Source organism: Gorilla gorilla, chromosome 1 (assembly GCF_029281585.2).
Source record: "Gorilla gorilla gorilla isolate KB3781 chromosome 1, NHGRI_mGorGor1-v2.1_pri, whole genome shotgun sequence".
NCBI lineage: Eukaryota > Metazoa > Chordata > Mammalia > Primates > Hominidae > Gorilla > Gorilla gorilla.
The window spans coordinates 4,427,781-4,450,790 of record NC_073224.2 but is presented as its reverse complement, the minus strand read 5'-3'; positions in this window follow the sequence as shown (position 1 = coordinate 4,450,790).

Sequence of the window (23,010 nt, the reverse complement as noted above, 5' to 3'; positions counted from 1 at the left end):
TAGATATTTCCATGTTCATACAGATAGCGTTGTAAATATTTCCATGTTTATACAGATAGTGGTGTAGATATTTCCATGTTTATAGAGATAGCGGTATAGATATTTCCATGTTGATACACATAGCGGTGTAGATATTTCCATGTTTATAGAGATAGCGGTGTAGATATTTCCATGTTTATAGAGATAGTGGTGTAGATATTTCCATGTTTATAGAGATAGTGGTGTAGATATTTCCATGATTATAGAGATTGTGGTGTAGTTATTTCCATGTTTATAGAGATAGCAGTGTAGAAATTTCCCTGTTTCACAGAAAGCAGTGTAGATATTTCCATGTTTATACAGATAGCGGTGTAGATATTTCCATGTTTATACAGATGGCAGTGTAGATATTTCCATGTTTATAGAGATGGCGGTGTAGATATTTCCTTGTTTATACAGATAGCGGTTTAAATATTTCGATGTTTATAGAGATAGGTTTGTAGGTATTTCCATGTTCATACAGATAGCGGTGTAGATATTTCCATGTTCATACAGAAGGCCATGTAGATATTTCCGTCTTCATACAGATGGCGGTGAAGATATTTGCATCTTCATACAGATGGCGGTGTAGATATTTCCATGTTCATACAGATGTCGGTGTAGGTATTTCCATGTTCAAACAGATGTCTGTGTAGTTATTTCCATGTTCATACAGATGACGTTATTGATATTTCCATGTTCATACCGAGGGCGGTGTAGATATTTCCATGTTTATAGAGATGGCGGTGTAGATATTTCCAAGTTTATACAGATGGCAGTGTAGATATTTCCATGTTCATACAGATAGCGGTGTAGATATTTCCATGTTTATGGAGATATCGGTGTAGATATTTCCATGTTTATACAGATAGCGGTGTAGATATTTCCATGATTACACAGATAGTGGTGTAGATATTTCCATGTTTATATATATAGCGGTGTAGATATTTACATGATTATACAGATAGCGGTGAAGATATTTCCATGTTTATACAGACAGCGGTGTAGATATTTCCATGTTTATACAGAGAGCATTGTAGTTATTTCCATGTTTATAGAGTTAGCGGTGTAGATATTTCCCTGTTTTACAGATAGCAGAGTAGATATTTCCATGTTTATACAGATAGCAGTGCAGACATTTCCATGTTTATACCGATAGCGGTGTAGATATTTCTGTGTTTATACATATAACGGTGTAGATATTTCCATGATCATACAGATGGCGGTGTGGATATTTCCATTTTGATACAGACTGAGTGTAGATATTTTCATGTTTATACAGATGACGGTGTAGATATTTACATGTTTATAGACATGGCGGTGTAGATATTTCCATGTTTTTACACATAGCAGTGTCGATATTTCCATGTTTATGGAGATATCGGTGTAGGTATTTCCATGTTTATAGAGAGAGCGTTGTAGATATTTCCATGTTTATACAGATAGCGGTGTAGATATTTCCCTGTTTTACAGATAGCAGTGTAGATATTTCCATGTTTATACAGATAGCGGTGTAGATATTTCCATGTACATACAGATAGCGGTGTAGATATTCCCATGTTTATTCAGATGGCAATGTAGATATTTACATGTTTATAGGGATGGCGGTGTAGATATTTCCTTGTATTGACAGATAGCTGTGTAGATATTTCCATTTTTATACAGATAGCGCTGAAGATATTTCCATGATTATACAGATAGTGGTGTAGATATTTCCATGTTTATACAGATAGCGGTGTATATATTTCCATGTTTATACAGATAGCGGTGTAGATATTTCCATGTTTATGGAGATGGCATTATAGTTATTTACTTGTTTATACAGATGGTGGTGTCGATATTTCCATGTTCATACAGATAGCTTTGTAGATATTTCCATATTTATACACATGGCGGTGTAGATATTTCCATGTGCATACAGATGCCGGTGTAGATATTTCAATGTTTATAGAGATGACGGTGTAGATATTTCCATGTTTATGCAGATGGCGGTGTAGATATTTCCATGTTTATACCCATAGCGGTGTAGATATTTCCATGTTTATACACATAGCGGTATAGATATTTCTATGTTTACAGAGATATTGGTGTAGATATTTCCATGTTAATGGAGATAGTCGTGTAGATATTTCCATGTTTATAGATATAGCGGTGTCGATAATTCCCTGTTTCACAGACAGAAGTGTAGATATTGCCATGTTTATTCAGATAGCGGTGTAGATATATCCATGTTTATAGAGATAGCGGTGTAATTATTTCCATGTTTATAGAGATGGCGGTGGAGATATTTCCATGTTTATAGAGATGGCGGTGTAGATATTTCCATGTTTATACAGATGGCGGTGTAGGTATTTCCATGTTTATACAGATAGCGGTGTAGATATTTCCATGTTTATAGAGATAGCGTTTTAGATATTTCCATGTTTATACATATAGCGGTATAGATATTTCCATGTTTAAACAGATGGCGGTGTAGATATTTCCATGTTTATACAGGTGGCGGTGTAGTTATTTCCATATTCATACAGATGGCATTGTAGATATTTCAATGTTTATAGAGATGGCGGTGTAGATATTTCCGTGTTTATACAGATGGCGGTGTAGGTATTTCCATGTTTATACAGATAGCGGTGTAGGTATTTCCATGCTTATACAGATAGCGGTGTAGATATTTCCATGTTCATACAGATAGCGTTGTAAATATTTCCATGTTTATACAGATAGCGGTGTAGATATTTCCATGTTTATAGAGATAGCGGTATAGATATTTCCATGTTGATACACATAGCGGTGTAGATATTTCCATGTTTATAGAGATCGCGGTGTAGATATTTCCAAGTTTATAGAGATGGCGTCTTGGATATTTCCATGTTTATATATGTGGCGGTGTATATATTTCCATGTTTTTGCAGATGGCGGTGTAGATATTTCCATGTTTATACAGATGGCGGTGTAGATATTTCCATGTTTATACAGATGGCGGTGTAGATACTTCCATATTTATACAGATGGCGCTGTAGATATTTTCATGTTCATACAGATAGCGGTGTAGATATTTCCATGTTTATAGAGATGGCGCTGTAGATATTTCCTTGTTTATACACATAGCAGTGTAGATATTTCCATGTTTAAAGAGATGGCGGTGTAGATATTTCCATGTTTGTACAGGTAGCGGTGAAGATATTTCCATATTTATACAGGTAGCGGTACAGATATGTGAATTCATTAAACCTCTTTTTCTTTATAAATTACCCAGTCTTGGGTATGTCTTTATCCGCAGCATGAAAATTGACTAATACACTCACTGTCCATGAATGATACTCTGTTAGCCCATTTGCATTGTTATAAAGAAATACCTGAGGCTGGGTTATTTATAAAGAAATGAGGTTTATTTGGCTCCTTGTTGTGAAGGCTGTACATGAAGCATAGTACTGGCACCTGCTTCCAGGGAGGACCTCAGGAACCTTCCAATCATGGTGGAAGGTGAAGGGAAACCAGCATATCACATGGTGAGAGCGGAAGCAAGAGAGACAGGGAAGAGGTGTCAGTCTCTTTTAAACAACCAGATATCGCATTAACTCACAGGGTAAGAACTCATTCATTACCAAGAGGACAGCACCAAGCAATTCAGGAGGCATCTATCTCCAACATTGGGGATCACATTTTAACGTGAGATTTGAAGGGGACAAACATCCAAACTATGTTAGATACCAAAGCTGACAATGCTTAGGATCTTTAGCTGTTCCAGGTTCTGGGAAAAGGGAGAGAGTTAGCTTCCCTCATCTATGCTGTGCTACTCCATATTATATTAGTAATTATTGTTCTCTAAAGGTTTTTGAAAGCAAATAAACAAATGCAAGGCAAAATATACGAAATGCAAGGCAAAACATACGAAATGCAAGGCAAATGCATTAAAAACTTTTGAGTGTTAATATATAGATTTTATTTTATCTTTTTAATTTCTTTTGCTTAACCAAATAGATTATGTAGTTTTGATTAACTGGCCATGAAATAGCTCTGCCTACATAGAATTTCCCATGAATAATTGGTTGTGGAGACTTTTATGTGTAACCCAAATCCTCCCTCAAAACTGAAGTTTGCCCAGCTATTGGGAGTGTTGGCAAATCATGCCTCTCAGCTGATTCTCTCTAGAATTTATTCTCAGGAGATCTAATTAATAACTTGTCAAGCTGATGTCCATCCTTGGGGACAACTCTTATCTGAAGAATGGCCAGTGAAAGGTATTAAAACTCCATACTCCTGCCTCAATTTAGGGCAACTCTGAAGGGTCACCCCAGCTTCTCAGCTCCCCCTTGAGATTAGCTGAGGTATTTGTTGTGACTGCCTCACATCTCAACTCCCTTTGTCCAATTCAGCTTTTTCGCCACAGTTGTTGGCTCCTAGGATTTTACCCAGTTAAATGTTCTCTACACAAATCTCTATCTCAAATCTGCTTTACAGGGAATGTGGCCTCAGACAGGTTTTCATTAGGTTCTGGACGTAACTCTCATTAGTCATTGATATGATTCGGCTGTGTCTCCACCCGAATCTCACCTTGATTGTAATTATCCCCGCATGTCAAGGATGGAGTCAGGTGGAGATCATTGAATCATAGGGGCGGGTTCCCCCTACTGTTCTCCTGGTAGCGAATAAGTCTCACGAGATCTGATGCTTTTAAAATGGGAGTTTCCCTACACAAGCTTTCTTCTCTGCTACCATTTAAGATGTGCCTTTGCTTCTTTTTTGCCTTCTGCCGTGACTGTGAGGCCTCCCCAGCCATGTGGAATTGTGAGTTCATTAAACCTCTTTCCTTTCTAAATTACCCGGTCTTGGATATGACTTTATTAGCAGCATGACAACAAACTAGTGCAGTCTGTTCTATAAGCCCAAGTCGGATCACAGAGTCCCGCTTTCTGTTTTTTTTTTCTAGCCCATATTTCTACTAAAACTTGACTCATATAGACTTAAAACAAAATAATTAAGCATGGCTAGTAATTATTTAATATTTTACACGTGTCAGGTACTGTATTTTGTAACTTATCTTTTAATAATCTTTCCAAATCTCTAAAAGGAGAATTCTGCTCTTTTATAGAGAAAATAAGGATGGCTCAATCTTTTGATTTTTATTACAAGCTTTATTTTGTATAACATATAATAAACTAAAAATATTGAAAGTTTAGAAACCATCAGCACACAATCGAGGTGATGGAAATATACTTCACCTCCAGTTTCCTGATGCCTCTTTATAATACATTTCTCTGGCCCCTCATTCCTGGCCCTTAAAAACCACCAAACTGCTTTCTGTCACTGGACAGTAATTTATACAGTCAAAAAATGTATATAAATAAAATTTTACACTATGCACTTTTTTGTCTGACATTTTATGTTTTTTTCTCTGCATGTTTTACCTCTAGAGTCTGCCTTGTTTCACTTAGTATAGTTATTTTGAGATTCATTCATGTTATAGTATGTATCCATAATTAATTCGGATAAAGCAAGTTAATTCATTAATGTATTGATTGATATTTAGACTGTTTCTAGTTTGGGCTATTATGAATACATGTGCTATGAACATTTGTGTTGATATCATTATATGAACACCTACTTTTATCTCTCTTGGGTAAATACCCAGGAGTGCAATGGCTGAGTCTTACGGCAGAAGTATGTTTAACTTTTTAAGGGACTCTTAAACTGTTTTTCAAAGGTTACACTTTTTTGTATTCCCATCAGCAGTGTATGAGAGTTTCAGCTTCTCCACATCCAAGCCAGTGCTTGGCTATTATCAGTCATGCTAATCTTAGCTATTTAAAAATAGATAGTGGCGTCTCATTTTGGTTTTAATTTGCATTGCCCTAAGCATTAATTATGTTGAGCATATGTGCTTATTTACCAAACAAATGTCTACTTTGAAATGTCTGTTCCAGTCTTTCACCCAAGTTTTAAATGGGGTTGTTTGTTTTTCATTATTAAATTTTGAGCTTTTAAAATATATTTTTGATGCAAGCCTTTCATCAGATATATGAATTGCAAATATTTTCTCCCAGCCTGCAGCTTGTCTTTTCAGTCTCTTAATAGATTCTTTTGAAGAGCAGATTCTTTTTTTTAAATTGGATGAGTTCTTCTTATCAATATATTATTATATAAATCATGCTGTGGGGTCATATCAAAGAAAGCTTTGCCTGACTCAAAGTCCCAAATGTTTTCACATCTTCCCTCTCCTCTCCTTTGGGAACTGAGATTACACGTAAATTCAGTTACTTGAAATTTACTGTCTACTATTGCTCTGTTCATGTTTTTTAAAAGTTTATTTTCTCTCTATATTTTATTTTGAGAGGTGTCTATCTTTTCTTCTTTAATGACTAACGTGCTATCAGCCTACCATGTAGCTGGGACTACAGCCGCATGCTACTATGCCCCGCTAATTTTTGTATTTTTAGTAGAGATGGGATTTCACCATATTGGTCAGGCTGGTCCTGAACTCCTGACTTCGTGATCCACCTGCCTCGGCCTCACAAAATGCTGAGATTACAGGCGTGAGCCACTGCGCCCAGCCTCCTTTAGTGTATCTTGCATGTCTCTATTTTAGAACATATAGAATACTGTTTCAATAAGCATTTGAATGTTCTTAACTGATAACTCTGGCACCTTGATTTACTCTGGATCAGTTCTGACTCAGTGATTTTTCTCCTTATTATGAGCCACGTTCTTCTGTCTTTTGTTGTTACTGTTGTGTCTCTGCTAAACTGTGTCTGGATGTCAGATATGGTGACTTTTATCTTATTGAGTGCTGGAAGTATATATAAATATTCTTGATCTTTGTATTGGTATGTATTTAAGTTTAGTTGGAAAGAGTTTGACTCTTTTTGGTCTTGCTTTAAAAATTCATTAGGTGGGATCAGACCAGTTCTCATTTTAGAGCTAATCACTCCCAACTAGTGAGGCAAGATCCTTCTGGGTATCCCTGGGAATCTTGAGGTGTTCCTGGTTTGGCTGATAAAATAAGCACTATTACTGGACCTTGGTGAGCATGTGTACTGTTACTTTTCATCTTATCTGGGTGTTGTTTCCCCAACCGTAGGTACTTTTCTCTAGGCCTGTCCTAACAATTACTTAGCTATGTACTTTAGGGGGACCCTTTGCAGAGCTCTGGAGTTCTCTTTCTGTGCAGCCCCTTCTTCTCGGAAACCTTGTCCTGAGAGCTCATGTCAACATGGTTTCTGTGGACTCTCAGCTCTGTCCCCTCAGCTCAGGGAGAACGATGGGCTCCTCTTGGGCTTTTCTCCTGGAGTAGTGGGCTGGAAAACTTTCTCCAGGCATAAATTAGGGCCGTTGATAGGCTCACCTTGTTTGAGACTGACTTTACAGGGTCTTGCAAACTTTTGTGGCATACATTTTGGCCATTTTTTTGGTTGTTTCAGGAGGGAGAGAAAGTCTAGTTCTTGTTACTCCATCATGGTCATTGCAGAAGTCAACCTAACTGATATTTCTCAATACAGTCTGTTGCTACACATTGAACTTGCTTAAGATAATTTTTAGATGGCACAGAACTTTCTGTCCATTGAATGAGACTCTCTGCTTATTTTGCAAGTGCTCATTTGTATGGAGACATTTGTATGGTGAAACTTCAAAAAGTTTGTGGAAAAATGAAGTTAAAAGATAAACATTGAAAATGTGATCTTCGGTTTTCATCCCTAAAGAACTGATGGTCCTGGGAACTTAACAATGTCAATGCAGTCTCTTATACATTATTAACTTAAGAAAAATGGGTGCCCTTTCCACATTTGTTGAGATTGGGAAACAAAAAGAAGTCAGAAGGAGCCAAATCAGAGCTGTAAGGTGGATGCCTGACAATTTCCCATTGAGACTCTCACAAAATTGCCTTTGCTTGATGACAGGAATGAGCAGAAACATTGTGGTGTTAGAGGACTGTCTGCTAAAGCTTTCCCAGGTATTTTGGCCTAAAACTTTGGCTAACTTATTCAAAACACTCTCATGATATGCAGATATTATTGTTCTTTGACCTTCCACAAAGTCAACAAGCAAAATGCCTGGAATGTCCCCAAAAAACTGTTGCCGTGACCTTTGCTCTTGAGTGATCCCCTTTAGCTTTGACTGGACCACTTCCACCTTTGGTAGCCATTGCTTTGATTGTGTTTTGCCCTCAGGATCATACTGGGAAAGCCATGTTTTATCTTCTGTTACAATTCTTCAAAGAAATCCTTCAGGATCTTGACCCTAGTTCTTTAAAATTTCCATTGAGAGCTCTCCTCTTGTCTGCAGCTGATCTGAGCACAACACTTTTGGCACCCATGCAGTGGAAAGTTGGTTCAACTTTAATTTTTTAGTCAGAACTGTGTAAGCTGAACCAATTAAGATGTCTACGATGTTGGCTATTGTTTGTGCTGTTGATTATCAGTCCTCTTCAATTAGGGCACAAACAAGATTAATTTTTTTCCTTGCAAATTGATATGGATGATCTGTCCCTGTGGACTTCATCTTCCACATCATCTCGTTTCTTCTTTAAAAAAGCTGTCCGCTTGTGAACTACTGATTTCTTTGGTGCATTGTCCCCTCAAGCTTCTTGTAAAGCATCAGTGATTTCACCATTCTTTCACTCAAGCTTCATCATAATCTAATGTTTGTTCTTGCTTCAATTTTAGCAGAATTTACATTGCTCTGCTAGGGGCTCTTTTCAAACTAATGTCTACTCCTTCTTACTGTCTCAAACTAGATCCTGTTCAAACATGCTATAATAAATTAGTATGAGTTTATTTTGCTGCCAAAATTGAAACCTTTGCATAGTTTTTTTCATAATATACATTTTCCATGAACTTTTTAAGGCCTCTCATGTATCCACAGGTAGAGTGCCTTACCTATTCTGACTTCAGTCAATTATTCAAGACCTTTCCTTGTCAATGATACATTAGAAAGGTAGAGTATTGAAAAATAAGAGTAGCTTCTGCTGATTAAGAAATACTATATCTTTTTCTACTTCTTTCTTTTTTTTTTTTTCTTTTTTTTTTTTTTTTGAGACAGCATCTTTCTCTGTCACCCAGGCTGGAGTGCAGTGGTGTGATCTCAGCTCACTGCAACCTCTGCCTCCCAGGGTCAAGTGATTCTCCTGCCTCAGCCTCCCGAGTAGCTGGGACTATAGGTGCCTGCCACCACACCCAGCTAATTTTTGTATTTTTAGTGGAGACAAGGTTTTACCATATTGGCCAGGCTGGTCTTGAACTCCTGACCTTGTGATCTGCCTGATTCGGCCTCCCAAAGTGCTGGGATTACAGTCATGAGCCACCGTACCTAGCTTTCTACTTCTTTCTTATTATTTTCCTCCTCTCTCATTCCTATATTCTCTCCTTTCTCCTACTTTCCTCCCCACTCCCTGTTTCCTTCCTTTCATCTTTCCTATTTTCAAGACTTAATATTTCTTGAACCTCCGATGTTATCATAGTATGTTATTTGTTTAATTTTCACATAACAATAATAGTTTAAATACAAATAATATTTATTTTCATCCCCATGTTATCAGTATAACAGTAAAGATGTGGAGAGGCCAGCTGGGCATGGTGGCTCAAGCCTGTAATCCCAGCACATTGGGAGGCCGAGGTGGGTGGATCACGAGGTCAGGAGATCGAGACCATCCTGGCTAACATGGTGAAACCCCATCTCTACTAAAAAATAGAAAAAATTAGCTGGGCGTGGTGGCACGTGCCTGTAGTCCCAGCTACTCGGGAGGCTGAGGCAGGAGAATAGTGTGAACCCAGGAGGCAGAACTTGCAGTGAGCCAAGATCACGCCACTGCACTCCAGCCTGGGTGACAGAGCGAGACTCTGTCTCAAAAAATAAATAAATAAATAAATGAAAATAAAATTAAAAAAATGATGTGGAGAGGCCAAACCAATGGCTCTTATATCCACGTTCTTTCTTCTAAATGATTTCACCTTAGTTTTGGTCTGCATCTCTAACCATAGCTAGTTGCAGCAGGACTTCTATCTGGCCTTGCTGCTCTCATTTTTGGACCTCCTCACTGAAATCAAATTGATCTTTCTAAAATGCAAACCTGGTCTTAGTATTTTATTACTTAAAACCCATTGGTGGCTTTCCATGATTTATGGAATAAAGTCAAAATTCCTGTTTTTGCCCATGTTTCTGTGTGCCTCTCATCCCTACATTTACTGATTCCTGTGTGCCATAAATTGCCAGTTGTCCAGAGTTCATTCTCTTTTTGTACTTGGGAGGACTTCTGCATCCTGCAACTTTTCCCCTGAAACGTGCTTGGAAAATACCTACTCATTTTTTTCAGATTCAGGTTAGCTTTTTACTTCAGTTTCTTTTCCTGAAGCTTATACTGACTGCTCCATATGGCTTTGGGGATTAGCTACTCATTCCTTTGTGCCCTTTGTAGATACACATTTATCATGGAGTCTTTTTTTTTTTTTTTTTTTGAGACAGAGTCTCACTCTGTCACCAGGCTGGAGTGCAGTGGTGTGATCTCAGCTCACTGCAACCTTTACCTTCCAGGTTCAACTGATTCTCTTGCCTCAGCCTCCCAAGTAACTACAGGCGTGCACCACCGTGCCCAGCTAATTTTTGTATTTTTAGTAGAGACGGGGTTTCACTATGTTGGCCAGGATGGTCTCGATCTCTTGACCTCGTGATCTGCCCACGTTGGCCTCCCAAAGTGCTGGGATTACAGGCATGAACCACCGCTCCCAATCAGTCATGCAGTCTTTATACTTACTTGTTTACTTGCCTGTGAGCTCACTGAATGCAGGGACTATTTCCTTGTTGCTCTAGCACCTACACCAGTACCTGGTATCCAGAAGCTGTATGCTAAATGTTTGTTGAGTGGCTGTTTGACTGAATGATTGTACTCCTAATTAGTAGATAGAAAGCCATGAACTTCCCAGTTCATCATTCTTTGTGCTCAATTCTGGTTTCTTTATTGTGTTCAAAAGAGTTCCTTAGTGACATAAAACTATGGAGCTAGTATGTCAGCTCATTTAAGCAATGATTGGTTTATGTATATAAGAGACTTCAATAATTATATATTTTTATTTCAGTTTCAATAAATGATCAATTGATTAATTTTCTCTGTTTTGGCTTATTGTTCACATTTAATATCAAATAAAAGTGTTTTACTTAAAATTATTCATGCCAATTATGACAGTTAGGTGAATATTACTTTGATTTACATTCCAGTAGTAGTTTTGGTTGAACCCTGAATATGCTAAGACGTCCCTTTTCTTTTTTCTTATGAACAGGCTACTGTGTTTACATATATTATTAAAATCTTCTTTGAAAATACGAAGAATGCTACATTTCTTATATTTAGTTCTCTGTGCTTCAGAATTCCTGTGATACTTGCACTTAAGTCCTTCTGAGCAGTTGATGTTGATATTTATGTGGTTAATTTCATGAAACGTGGTGGTTTTCATTTCTATCATTAATTTATACAGGAGATAGACTGTTTTCCAGGTGTAAGCTCAGTCATATAATTAGAAAATTTATAAGCAGAAAGGAGTTATTTGGTCTAACCCATTTATTCTACAGATAGAGAAATTAGAGTCCAGAAACTCTGTCTTCTTTAAAGTCTTACAGGTATTTAAGAAAAAAGAATAGACTTGAGGTTTCTGTGCTCTGAACCCAGTGATCTTGACACTGTAATGATCTTCATCCATATTATTCACAGAAGTAAATATAATCACATATTAAATAAACAAAAATACTAAGGAGATATTATACTGAAAAATGAAATAATATTATCTTAATTATTTTGATCAGATTCAATCTATAGCAGCTTGAAGGCTAATAATTCCAATGATTCTCTGAATAAACCATTTTTCTAATAAGATTACAGGTTTTAGTAATCTAATTATTTTGACTGATGCAAATGTTACCCCGCCAGTCTGAAAAATGTGTTTATTTATATGTCATAAAGAATAATTTATTCCAAAAAGGCTAATTTTCAAAATATATGTATCTTCTGAAACTGTATCTATTTTTTCCCCACGTTTTCTAAATATATTTTAGAGGGCATTTGTAGATTTTCATGGTGCTGAAAAATTAAGGTATAATGGTCTCATGAAGGAGAATAATGTCATTTAGACATTGTAATTTTGGAGGATCACAATACTTTTTGGAATGTGGTTGTTGCAGCACTGGTCACTTATACTAATTATATAATAACATACTATACTAATGCAATAATATACCATATGAAATTATTCAGTGGTAAATTTGTCTTAAATCCTCTAGAATACTGCAAAGAAATAGTTTATATAAGAAAGAGTACCATAGCAGATGTGAACACAATATTTCCTATTTTTTTCTTCTTTTTTATTTTTTTGAAGACAAGTTCTCACTCTGTTGCCCAGACTGGAGTTCAGTGCCATGTTCATAGTTCACTGCAACCTCAAACTCCCAAGCTCAAGTGATCCTCTTGATTCAGCCTCTGAAGTAGCTGTGCCTATAGGTGTGCACCACCACACCGGCTAAGTTTTAAAATTTTTTATAGATATGTTGCCCAAGCTGGTCTCAAATTCTTGAGCTCAAGAGATCTTCTCACCTTGGCCTCCCAGAGTGTTGGGATTACAGGCATGAGCCACCATACTCAGCCAATATTTCTTTTGTAAAAGACATTTTCTAACATACTTCTCATTTTAACTAACATAATATTCAAAGTGTAGATCTGAGAAAGAGATAGTGCCTGCAGATCTGGGATCCTACATGCTAATATTATGGGATGCATTCAGATTTGATCAGCAGATATTCCATTTATTCTAGAACACCACCAGCAGAAGAATGTAATTACGTCTATCACTAAAACTTTGTGTCAATACAGACTACTGTATTTGTTATCATAGATGGTCCTTGGATGGCAGCCTTAAGCAATTTTAAACCTAGACAGGTGATGTACTTTTTCTTCTTGGATAATTTTCATGGTTTTATCTAATTTGGTTGTAACTAATGTGTTTAATATGGCTTGCTTGTTTTTTAAAAAGTTGTTCAGTATCCTTAGAACTCAGTGCTGATTTCTTTTTCTAGCAGGCCTTTTATATAGGACATCTCACTTTCTCCTGGCTCTCTACTACTAGCATGAGGTCTCTGAAAAATCAAGACAGCAAAATAATTTGTTATAGAACAGCCTATGTAGAGGGACAGGGGAGGAGTCATATTCCAAGAGGGAAAGACCTTTGAGCCAGGCTCAATTTGTAGAGGCTGTTGAATGAAAATGAGAGAGAGAGAATGCACACTTTATTGCACTATTAAAGCAAAATTCTGACAATAACTTCTAAAAATGATTCAACTCTTATACACTGAGAATATGACAGACCTTCCAAAAGTATAATTTCTTATATGAACGTCCAGGTATATAAGGAAAAATAACTATTTCATACCAATATCTCCAGCCGCCTTTATTGTTGGTTCACCACATAGGTTTTTATCAGAATCGCAGAACATTAATTTTTTAAAGTAGCTACCATTACAACTAGCTTGAGAAGAACTTTCTTTTTAATAATTCGACCCAGATGCATTCTAGATACTCCAGTGTTATGAATCGATGGCTTCATGAGGAGCCACTGTTGACTCATGCTATCTCTGGACACACTGACAGGAAACGTTTTCTTACACCTGTTTTCCTCCTGCTTTTCCTTGGTAGGACTTAGTGCCTTGGCATAGTTCAGTATCAATGGCAGTCATAGAGAAGTGTTACAGAAACCCAGCTTATTCCAACTTGTGAATTATTTGGCACCCAGGAACCAGGTCTTACAATCTTCAACCCACTTTTTCCTAACATGGCCCCTTTTCTGAAATGTTTATTTATATATGATGTAGGCCTGGGGAAAGGACATGGACTTTCAAAGAAAATATTCTCCAATAGATCTCTCAACTCCAGAGAACCTTCTGACTAAATCTGAAAGAATTCCACTGTGCTCTGATAACATCCTTTAATAATGAAGGAAAAGATATTTTTCCCCCAGGAGGATTTTGTAGTGAAAGAGATGGCATAATTTTCTTAAAAAATGTTGTTTATAATCTCATTTGTTTTTTCATTTGTGGGGTGTGTCTTAAATCCTAAATGGTACATCCTTTTTAAAATACTTCTAGTAATAAAATGTTTCTGAAGTTATGTTGTAAGTATCATTGGACTATGTTTAATAATGTTAAGTTGATCCCACTTCCCCTGAAATTATATACATAAATGCTGAAAGTATAAATTTACATATACAACTTCATGGAACATTTTTCTTCCAAGTGTGCATTTGCTAGAATTTGCATTGAAAGGTTTTGGAAGGAGCCTGTTGGTATGAATCCTGTGTGAGCAACACTCAGATTTGTTGCATACTGAACAGCATGCTAAATCTCACTTCACAATCTTAGATTTCTCATCTACCATCTTGAGCTGAATTTAAAATGTAACTGCAGTTTATTATGTCACCTGTTCGTCAAACACTGATGCAAAGCTTAGTTTTCAGTGTGAAGAACCCATGACTAGAGAAGGGAAGAAGAAAGGGTCAAGCAGACCTCATTAAAGAGTGTATGGGCAAGAAAACACATCAGATGTCTTGATAGGTTTTTTAAAGTCCTGTTAGACTTGTCATGATTTCCAAAACACTAAATGCCATCTAGTATTTTGGACCCTCCAAAATTACAGTAGAATATTATTATGGGTCATCTTAATTGGAAATATACAGGGAAATCCTGATGATTAATGTAGACTAGTGATAGCTCTCACACATTTATATAACCTATGTTGAAAAGAAAGAAGAAAGGCAGGAAGGAAAGAAGGAAAAAGAGCGGAGAGAGAGGAACAAGAAAACACGTGGATTTGTGGAAATGAAAATTTTTAAATTACTAATTTGCAAGAATGGGTAAGAAAAATACCGAGTATGAACATAAATGCTTTCAATTCCGTTTGTCTCTTAATCCTTCTCAGTCCGTGGCCAGTTTTGAAACTTGGTGTAACTTCCTTCCTTTATTCCTCCCTCCCTTGCTCCCTCCATCCCTTCTTGCCAGCCTCCTTCCCTTCCTCTCTCCTTGAGTTTCCTTCTTCTTTCTTGTTCCCTCCCTCCCTCCCTCTCTCTTTTTTCCCCTTAGTTTCCCCAGAAGCACATATACCAGCCATTTGAATGCTTTCTGCTCATAGATACTGCCAAGCCCCCTCACCCAGACTGCTGACTAGATTTGGTAGAATGGAGTGAGAAACATAGACTTTGTGTCTGTGGCGGCCACCTCTGATGTTGCAGACTTTTGCCGTGATTATGCACTCCAGCCGAGGGACGCTAGAGAGGTTGAAATTTCAACTGTGGGATTTGCCATTTTGGAATTTGCAGAAATGTACTGGATATGCTAACAGCAGCCTGGCTAGCCTCCACTTCACAAGGAAGTATTTAAATATACACGTGTAATATGAAGAAAATTGCATTAGATCATAAGGGATGAATTATTTTGTAAATGACTATACCATCAAATACCATACCTGATATCAATCATCTTCATCAGACAGTATCTGTGTATGTAAGTAGATAAACAAAAAAGCAGGAGTTTATTTCTCTCTAATGTATCCTCGACTCTCTAGCAGTGACCTCTGAAATGTCTCTTCTGATCCAGACTTGTTTGAATCATGTGCAACATTTTAGATTTGTCTTTTCTCTGCAAGTTTTTTTTCGTTAAGTACCATAACATATTGAACCAAATAGTTTTGCTTGCTTTCTATTGATGACACATGATTTTGGCTTTTATCTTCAGTGGAAAATCAATGTGTCACACGGAGTTCACTAAGAAAAAGGTATGGGGCCTCTTTGTAATTCTTTGTCAGATGATTGCTTTATCTTGATTTATGCCTTCAAACTTTTTCCCATTCAGCAGAAAATATTGTGTCGCTATCTGTGAGAGCAAAGCGATCTATACCAATTTATGCTCTAAGTGTAGCCTCCTTCCAGAACTGCTTATGGAACATATCAACTCACTATAGATTAGGGACATAATGGATTCTTCTTTCTTAAAAGTGGCAGATTGACAATTTTAGTTCATATACAAGCTTTTATATTAACATTAAAACAATATTTCTATGTAAAGTAAAATATTGTAGTTGATTATTATTCGAGGGCCTCCCAGAATTTCAAGGTCTGAAAATAAATTCAATGTTCCTGGTGGTAACAAAATTGCCCCTACTTCCTTGTATCAGGACTGCCATTTGGAACTGCTGGGGAAGCTCTTTTCAGAAATTATTTTCAAAACAGCATTGTTGCCTTTTGCCAAACTGAAATCTGGTTGTAAACTTTTGAAAACTAGTTCCTTGGAATGGAATTCAAGTTGTCTTCTAAGCAATTTTTTTTAACTCAAACATACATTCTATCTTGCTTTATTATGTCGCTATTTGTGTAGGAAACATATTTCTATTTTTACCATTTTCAATTTATTTACATTTACATTTACATTTGTGTGTATATATATATACACACATACATACACTTTAAGTTCTGGGATACATTTGCAGAACTTGCAGTTTTGTGAAATAGGTATACATGTGCTGTCGTGGTTTGCTGCACCCATCAACTCGTCATCTACATTAAGTATTTCTCCTAATGCTATCCCTCCTCTTTCCTTCCTACCCACTGACAGGCCCCAGTGTGTGATGTTCCCCTCCCTGTGTCTATGTGTTCTCATTGTTCAACTCCCACTTATGAGTGAGAACATGTGGTGTTTGGTTTTCTGTTCTTGTGATAGTTTGCTGAGAATGATGGTTTCCAGCTTCATCCATGTCTCTGCAAAAGACATTAATCCATCCTTTTTTATAGCTGCATGGTATTCCATGGTGTATATGTGCCACATATTCTTTATCCAGTCTATCATTGATGGGCATTTGGGTTGGTTCCTAGTCTTTGCTCTTGTGAATAGTGCTGCAATAAACGTATGTGTGAATGTGTCTTTATAGTAGAATGATTTATAATCCTTTGGATGTGTACCTAGTAATGAGACTGTTAGGTCAAATGATATTTCTAGTTCTGGATCCTTGAGGAATTGCTACACTGTCTTCCACAATGGTTGAACTAATTTACACTCCCACCAACAGTGTAAAAGCATTCCTATTTCTCCACATCCTCTCTAGCACCTGTTGTTTCCTGACTTTTTAATGATTGCCATTCTAACTGGCGCGAGATGGTATCTCATTGGACCAGGGGTGATGAGCTTTTTTTTTTTTTTCTTCGAGACAGCCTCACTCTGTCACCCAGGGTGGAGTGCAGTGGCACAATTTCGGCTCACTGCAACCTCCACCTAATGGGTTCAAGCAATTCTCCTGCCTTAGCCTCTTGAGTAGCTGGGATTACAGATATATACCACCACGCCTGGCTAAAGTTTTTTTGTGTGTTTTTGGTAGAGACAGAGTTTCACCATAGTGGGCAGGCAAGTCTCAAACTCCTGACCTTGTGATCCACTCGCCTTGGCCTCCCAAAGTGATGGGATTACAGGCGTGAGCCACCACGCCCAGCCTATGATGAGCTTTTTCTCATGTGTTTATTGGCCGCATAAATGTCTTCTTTTGAGAAGTGTCTGTTCATATCCTTTTCCCACTTTTTGATGGGGTTGTTTTTTTCTTGTAAATTTGTTTAAGTTCCTTGTAGATTCTGGATATTAGCCCTTTGTTAGATGGATAGATTGCAAAAATTTTCTCCCACTCTGTAGGTTGTGTGTTCACTCCGATGATAGTGTCTTTTGCTGTGCAGAAGCTATCTTTAGTTTAATTAGATCCCATTTCTCAATTTTGGCTTTTGTTGCCACTGCTTTTGGTGTTTTAGTCGTGAAGTCTTGCCTATGCCTATGTTCTGAATGGTATTGGCTAGGTTGTCTTCTAGAGTTTTTATGGTTTTAGATCTTATGTTTAAGTCTTTAATCCATCTTGAGTTAATTATTTTATAAGGTGTAAGGAAGGGGTCCACTTTCAGCTTTCTTCATTTGGCTAGCCAGTTTTCCCATCACCATTTATTAAATAGTCAATCTTTCCCCATTGTTTGTTTTCGTCAGGTGTGTCAGAGATATGTTGTATATTTCATGGTACAATGCCTTCTGTCAATGGGGAAAAATAACAAGCATATATGGGATGAATGAAGTCTGCTATGGTTAAGGTTGAGAATATTTACTGATCCTTGAGTTCAGTCTCCAGGAATGTTGGAAATAGAGAATGGAGATAATGGAGATAAAGAAAAGTTCTGAAAATGACACTTCCCATAGTGTCAAAATTGTGATCTATTGCAGAATTCTGTGATACATCAAAATCTCTGTTTATACTGAGGTTTGTTATTGTGTATGAGCATATCTTTATCAGGTGTAGGCTATTTCTATACTTTCATGTCTTTAAATCAATGTTTCTATTCACATATGTATATGTGCAAATAGAAGCATGTTAATATTATATATATATTTTCTGTCATTACCATGATTGCTATGATTATCATTAGCATGTATTATTAGTGTGACCGAAGTATCATCAGTATCAGTTTCTTTCTCACTGCAGTGCTCCTGTAATGCTTCATTTCTACAGAGCCAACCTACACCCACCGTTTCCCTGACTATAACTTTACCTAAAGTATAAGCCCTTATAAAGCCATGAAAGCCTACCAAGAATTGTCAAAGAAGCTAGGCAGCAGCCAGGCTCTGCCTTAGGAAAAGATTTTACTTTTTATTATCATGTGCAGTACTTAACTACTTGTTTTGACCTCTAAGATTTTGCTCTCCTATATTTCTATCCCCTGGCTTTCTGATATTTCATGTGATTATATTTGAAATTTTAACCTTGCTTTTCTTTTTGGAATCTCTGATATCTCTGCTGCCACAGGTAATGACAGGTTCCTCTCTAACTGTTGGTGTTATCCCTGGTCAGATTATTACTGATGACAGAAGTAGATGTTTTACGTGGATTCTCTCGATATCAGAAACAAATACAGATATCACAACTCAAAAATGACAGACTGATAACCATTATGAACTTAGATGCAACATTCTTAATACAATATTAGCAAATTGAGTCTAGGAATATTTAAAAATGATAATGTGTTTTAACCAAGTGGGGTTTATCTCAAGTTGGTTTCAACAACTGAAAATCTACCATGCTGACAGAAAAAAAGAAAAATCACGTGACACTCTCAATAGATGCAAAAAAGGAATTTACAAAATGTAACACATTTTTTAAATTAAAAACTCCCAGCAAACTGAGGATAGAAAAGTACATTTTCAAACTGATTATGTGTTTACAAAAAATCTATAGCAAACATCTTACTTAAAATGGTGAAAGCCTTAATACTTTCTACATAAGATTATGAAAAATGCAATGATGTCCTCTCTCCCTAGTTCTTTAAAGTATTGCATTCAATATTAAATAAGTGGAAATATATACCAAATTCATTGATAAATATTTAATACTTATGAGATGATAATTCTCCTGAAATTGATCTCTAGATTCAGTGGAATTCCCATGAAACCTTATAGGTCCTTTTGGATAAATTACAAAACTGATTCTAAAACAGGGAGAAAGAAAGAAGGGAAGGAAGGAGGAATGGACAGAAAGAAGAAAGAAATAAAGAGAAAAGAAAAGAAAATAAGAAATAAGTGACACCCAAGTTGGGAAGAAAGAAAAATACTATTCTCACGTGATGTAAACATATACATAGAAAATCCTTAGGCATCTGCAGAAGTGTGCTAGAGGTATGAAGTGAATTTAACAAAGTTGTAGGATGAAAGATCAATAAATAAAATCAATTGTGTTTCTATACACAATCAACACCAATTAGAAAATAAAATTATGTAAGCAATTTAACTTATAATAGCCTCAAAAATAATAAAATAATTCAGAATAAATTTAATAAAAGGTATGCTGAGCCAAAATTTCTAAATCACTAATACGAGAGATTTAATAGGTAGAAATATGTATCAAGTTCATTGGTAAATATACATGTCATACTTATTAGATGATAATTCTTCTGAAACTGATCTCCAGATTTGGCACAATCCCAGTCAAACCTATAGGCCTTTTTGGAGAAATTACAAAGCTGATTCTAATTTTTTTTTTTAAATGCAGAAGTCCTAGAATAGCCAGAGCATGTTTTAGAAAGAAGAATAAAGTTGGAAAACTTTCCAAATTTCAAGACATATTGTAAAGCTACACTAAACAGTACAGAAAACTTACTGGCATGAAGAAGACATATATATCAGTGAAACAGAATAAATAATTTAGAAATATATCCTGCCTTACATGGCCAAAGTTGCCAAAATATTTCAATAAGGAAATCAATGTCTTTATAAAGATGGTACTATTAAAATTGGATATTAAATGGAGAATATGAACTTCAGAATTACCTCACACCATATCCTCAAATTAACTCAACATGTATTTTATACATAATGTAAATATAAAAAGTATAAAGCTTACTGAATAGGAAAAATTTTTAATAATCTTACTATAGCTAAAAATTTTTTAGATAAGAAAAGGATGGATGAAAATGGAAAAAAATAGTAAGTTGGACTTCATGAAATTAAGACTTTTGCAACTTAAAACATAGCATCAAAAAATGAAAAGGCAAACCAAAGATTGGGACAGAATAATTTTAAATATGTCTGATAAAGAACTTTCATCTAGAATGTACACATAACTAAAAAACTAAATAACAAAACACAAATAACTCATTTAACGTAATATTTTGACCTAAATGGGCCAAATATTTGTACAGATATTTTAATTTAAAAAGAGATGATGTCCAATACACAAATGAAAAGATACTTAACATTACCCATCATCAGGGAAATTCAAGTTAAAACCACATTGAGGTACCACTGTACACCCACTGGAGTGGCTGACACGAGCAGAACTGACCATACCACATGATGTGAAGAATTGCTATTCACACCTGGCTAGTGGGACTTCAAAATGGTACAGACATTTTGGAAAGCAGTTTGGCAGTTTCTTTTAATGTTAAACTTAGTACTGATCATATAGCCAAATAATTCCACTGCGACTCAAAATAAATAAAAACATATCCGTACCAAGCCTCATCCTTGAAGTTCATAGCAGATGTGTCCATCAACTTGTAAATGGATAAACCAGTTGTAGATGGAGTACCACTCAACAATAAAAAGGAGCAAACTGATACAACAGCAATATAAATGAATATCAAAAGCATTATGCTCAGTGAAAGAAGCTAGACATGAAAGACACCAATGTATCATTCCACTAATAGGATACTCTAGAAAATGCAAACTGTAGAAACAGAAGCAGATTAGTGGTTGCCTGTGTTCAGGAATGGAGAAAAGATCAAATGCAAAACAGCAAAAGAAAACGTTTTGTGATGATGCAGATTTTCTGTATCTTGATCATGATTGTGGTCAAATGATGATATTCATCTGCCATAACCCATTAAATTGCACATTGAAAAGGGTGAATTTTACTGTGTGTACATTATACTTAAATGGAGCTGTAAATATGTTTGGAGCTTATCTGTGAACATTAGTTGCAGAGCAGGAGTTACTTTTATAGAGTGGAAATCTGCTGAGTGCCAACTTGAGAAGGGTTGAAAAAAATTAGAACCTTCTTCCAACACATTTCAGTTAGAACACTCTTAGGATGTCGTTACAGCTGCGCTCTCTATTGGAGTCTCTGATGAAATCACATGTCTGACGATCTCAGCATGCCTTTAATCAACAGAATATACACGTGTTTTCTTTTATTACTATAAAGGATATACCAAACAACTTTTTCAAGACTTTACTTCAAAAAGGCACGTAGTTTTGCAACATTTTTGGTAAGTCTTTAATTATTTCAAAATGAAAAATTGAAAATAAAATGCAATTATTTACTCAGGCCCCCCAAAAAAAGGTCTGTACGGGGAATGCATGTGGTGTGTGTGTGTGTGTGTGTGTAAGTGTGTGATTTGAAGAATTGAAAAAATTTTAGTGGGGTTTTGTAGCATCACTTTGATAGCATCCTGTAATTTTGTATTGTGTTTGAAATAAAAATAAAGTGAATACACTGATAAAAGAATTTGAAAAGAATTTGCATTATTGCCTAAATTATGTGTGGTTTCCACAGTGGCATGAATCGAGCATCTTTAACCTACATAACAATATATCAGAAGTATTAGGTAAAAAATAAGTAAACTAGTATAACAAAGTTAAATATTTCTAAAGTAAAATTATAGCTTTATTTTTTTTTTCCTGAAATGTTTTGAGGAGATATTTACACCAAAAGATATTATCACTGATCAATGAAACTTTTTAAGAATTTGCTTGTGTCCCACCAATATTTGATTACATAGTGCTTCTGTGAGTTCCATTTCATTAATTTAGCTTTGACAGGAGAGAAGGCAATGGCTCTGCAGCCTCTCTCGGTGTGGCATGATCCTGGTTCCGCTGGCTGATCTCTATTAGAACCATGGCCTTAATCATGCCTTTCATGCTTCTAACTTGATTTGCATTTGTTGTGTGATCCAAATTTATTCTCTCGTTTAGTCGCTTCCACCCATAGAAAAGCAGGTCTTTTTCATTTCTCCTTCACCATTGCCCCCATTTTTTCTTTTTGTCCTCCCATGATGAAAAACAAGACAGAAAACAAACTATAACAACAACAGACACCTTTTGTCTGTGGTCACCAATGCATTGTAGCACTAAACTTTGTTAAAAATCTCTAGATCTGACCTCTATATCTGCTGTTCCCAGAGTTTTTCAATGTGTTCTCTAGACTGCTGTGACCCACTGACAGAAAGTCTAGCTATATTTAATTGAAAGTTATTACTGTCTGATATGGTTTGGCTGTGTCCCCACTGAAATCTCATCTTGCACTGTAGCTCCCATAATTCACATGTTGTGGGAGGGACCCAGTGAGAGGTAAGTGGATCATGGGGGCAGTTTTCCCCACACTGTTCTAGTGGTAGTGAATAAGTCTCATGAGATCTGATGGTTTTATAAGGGGAAACCCCTTTCGCCTTTCACTTGGTT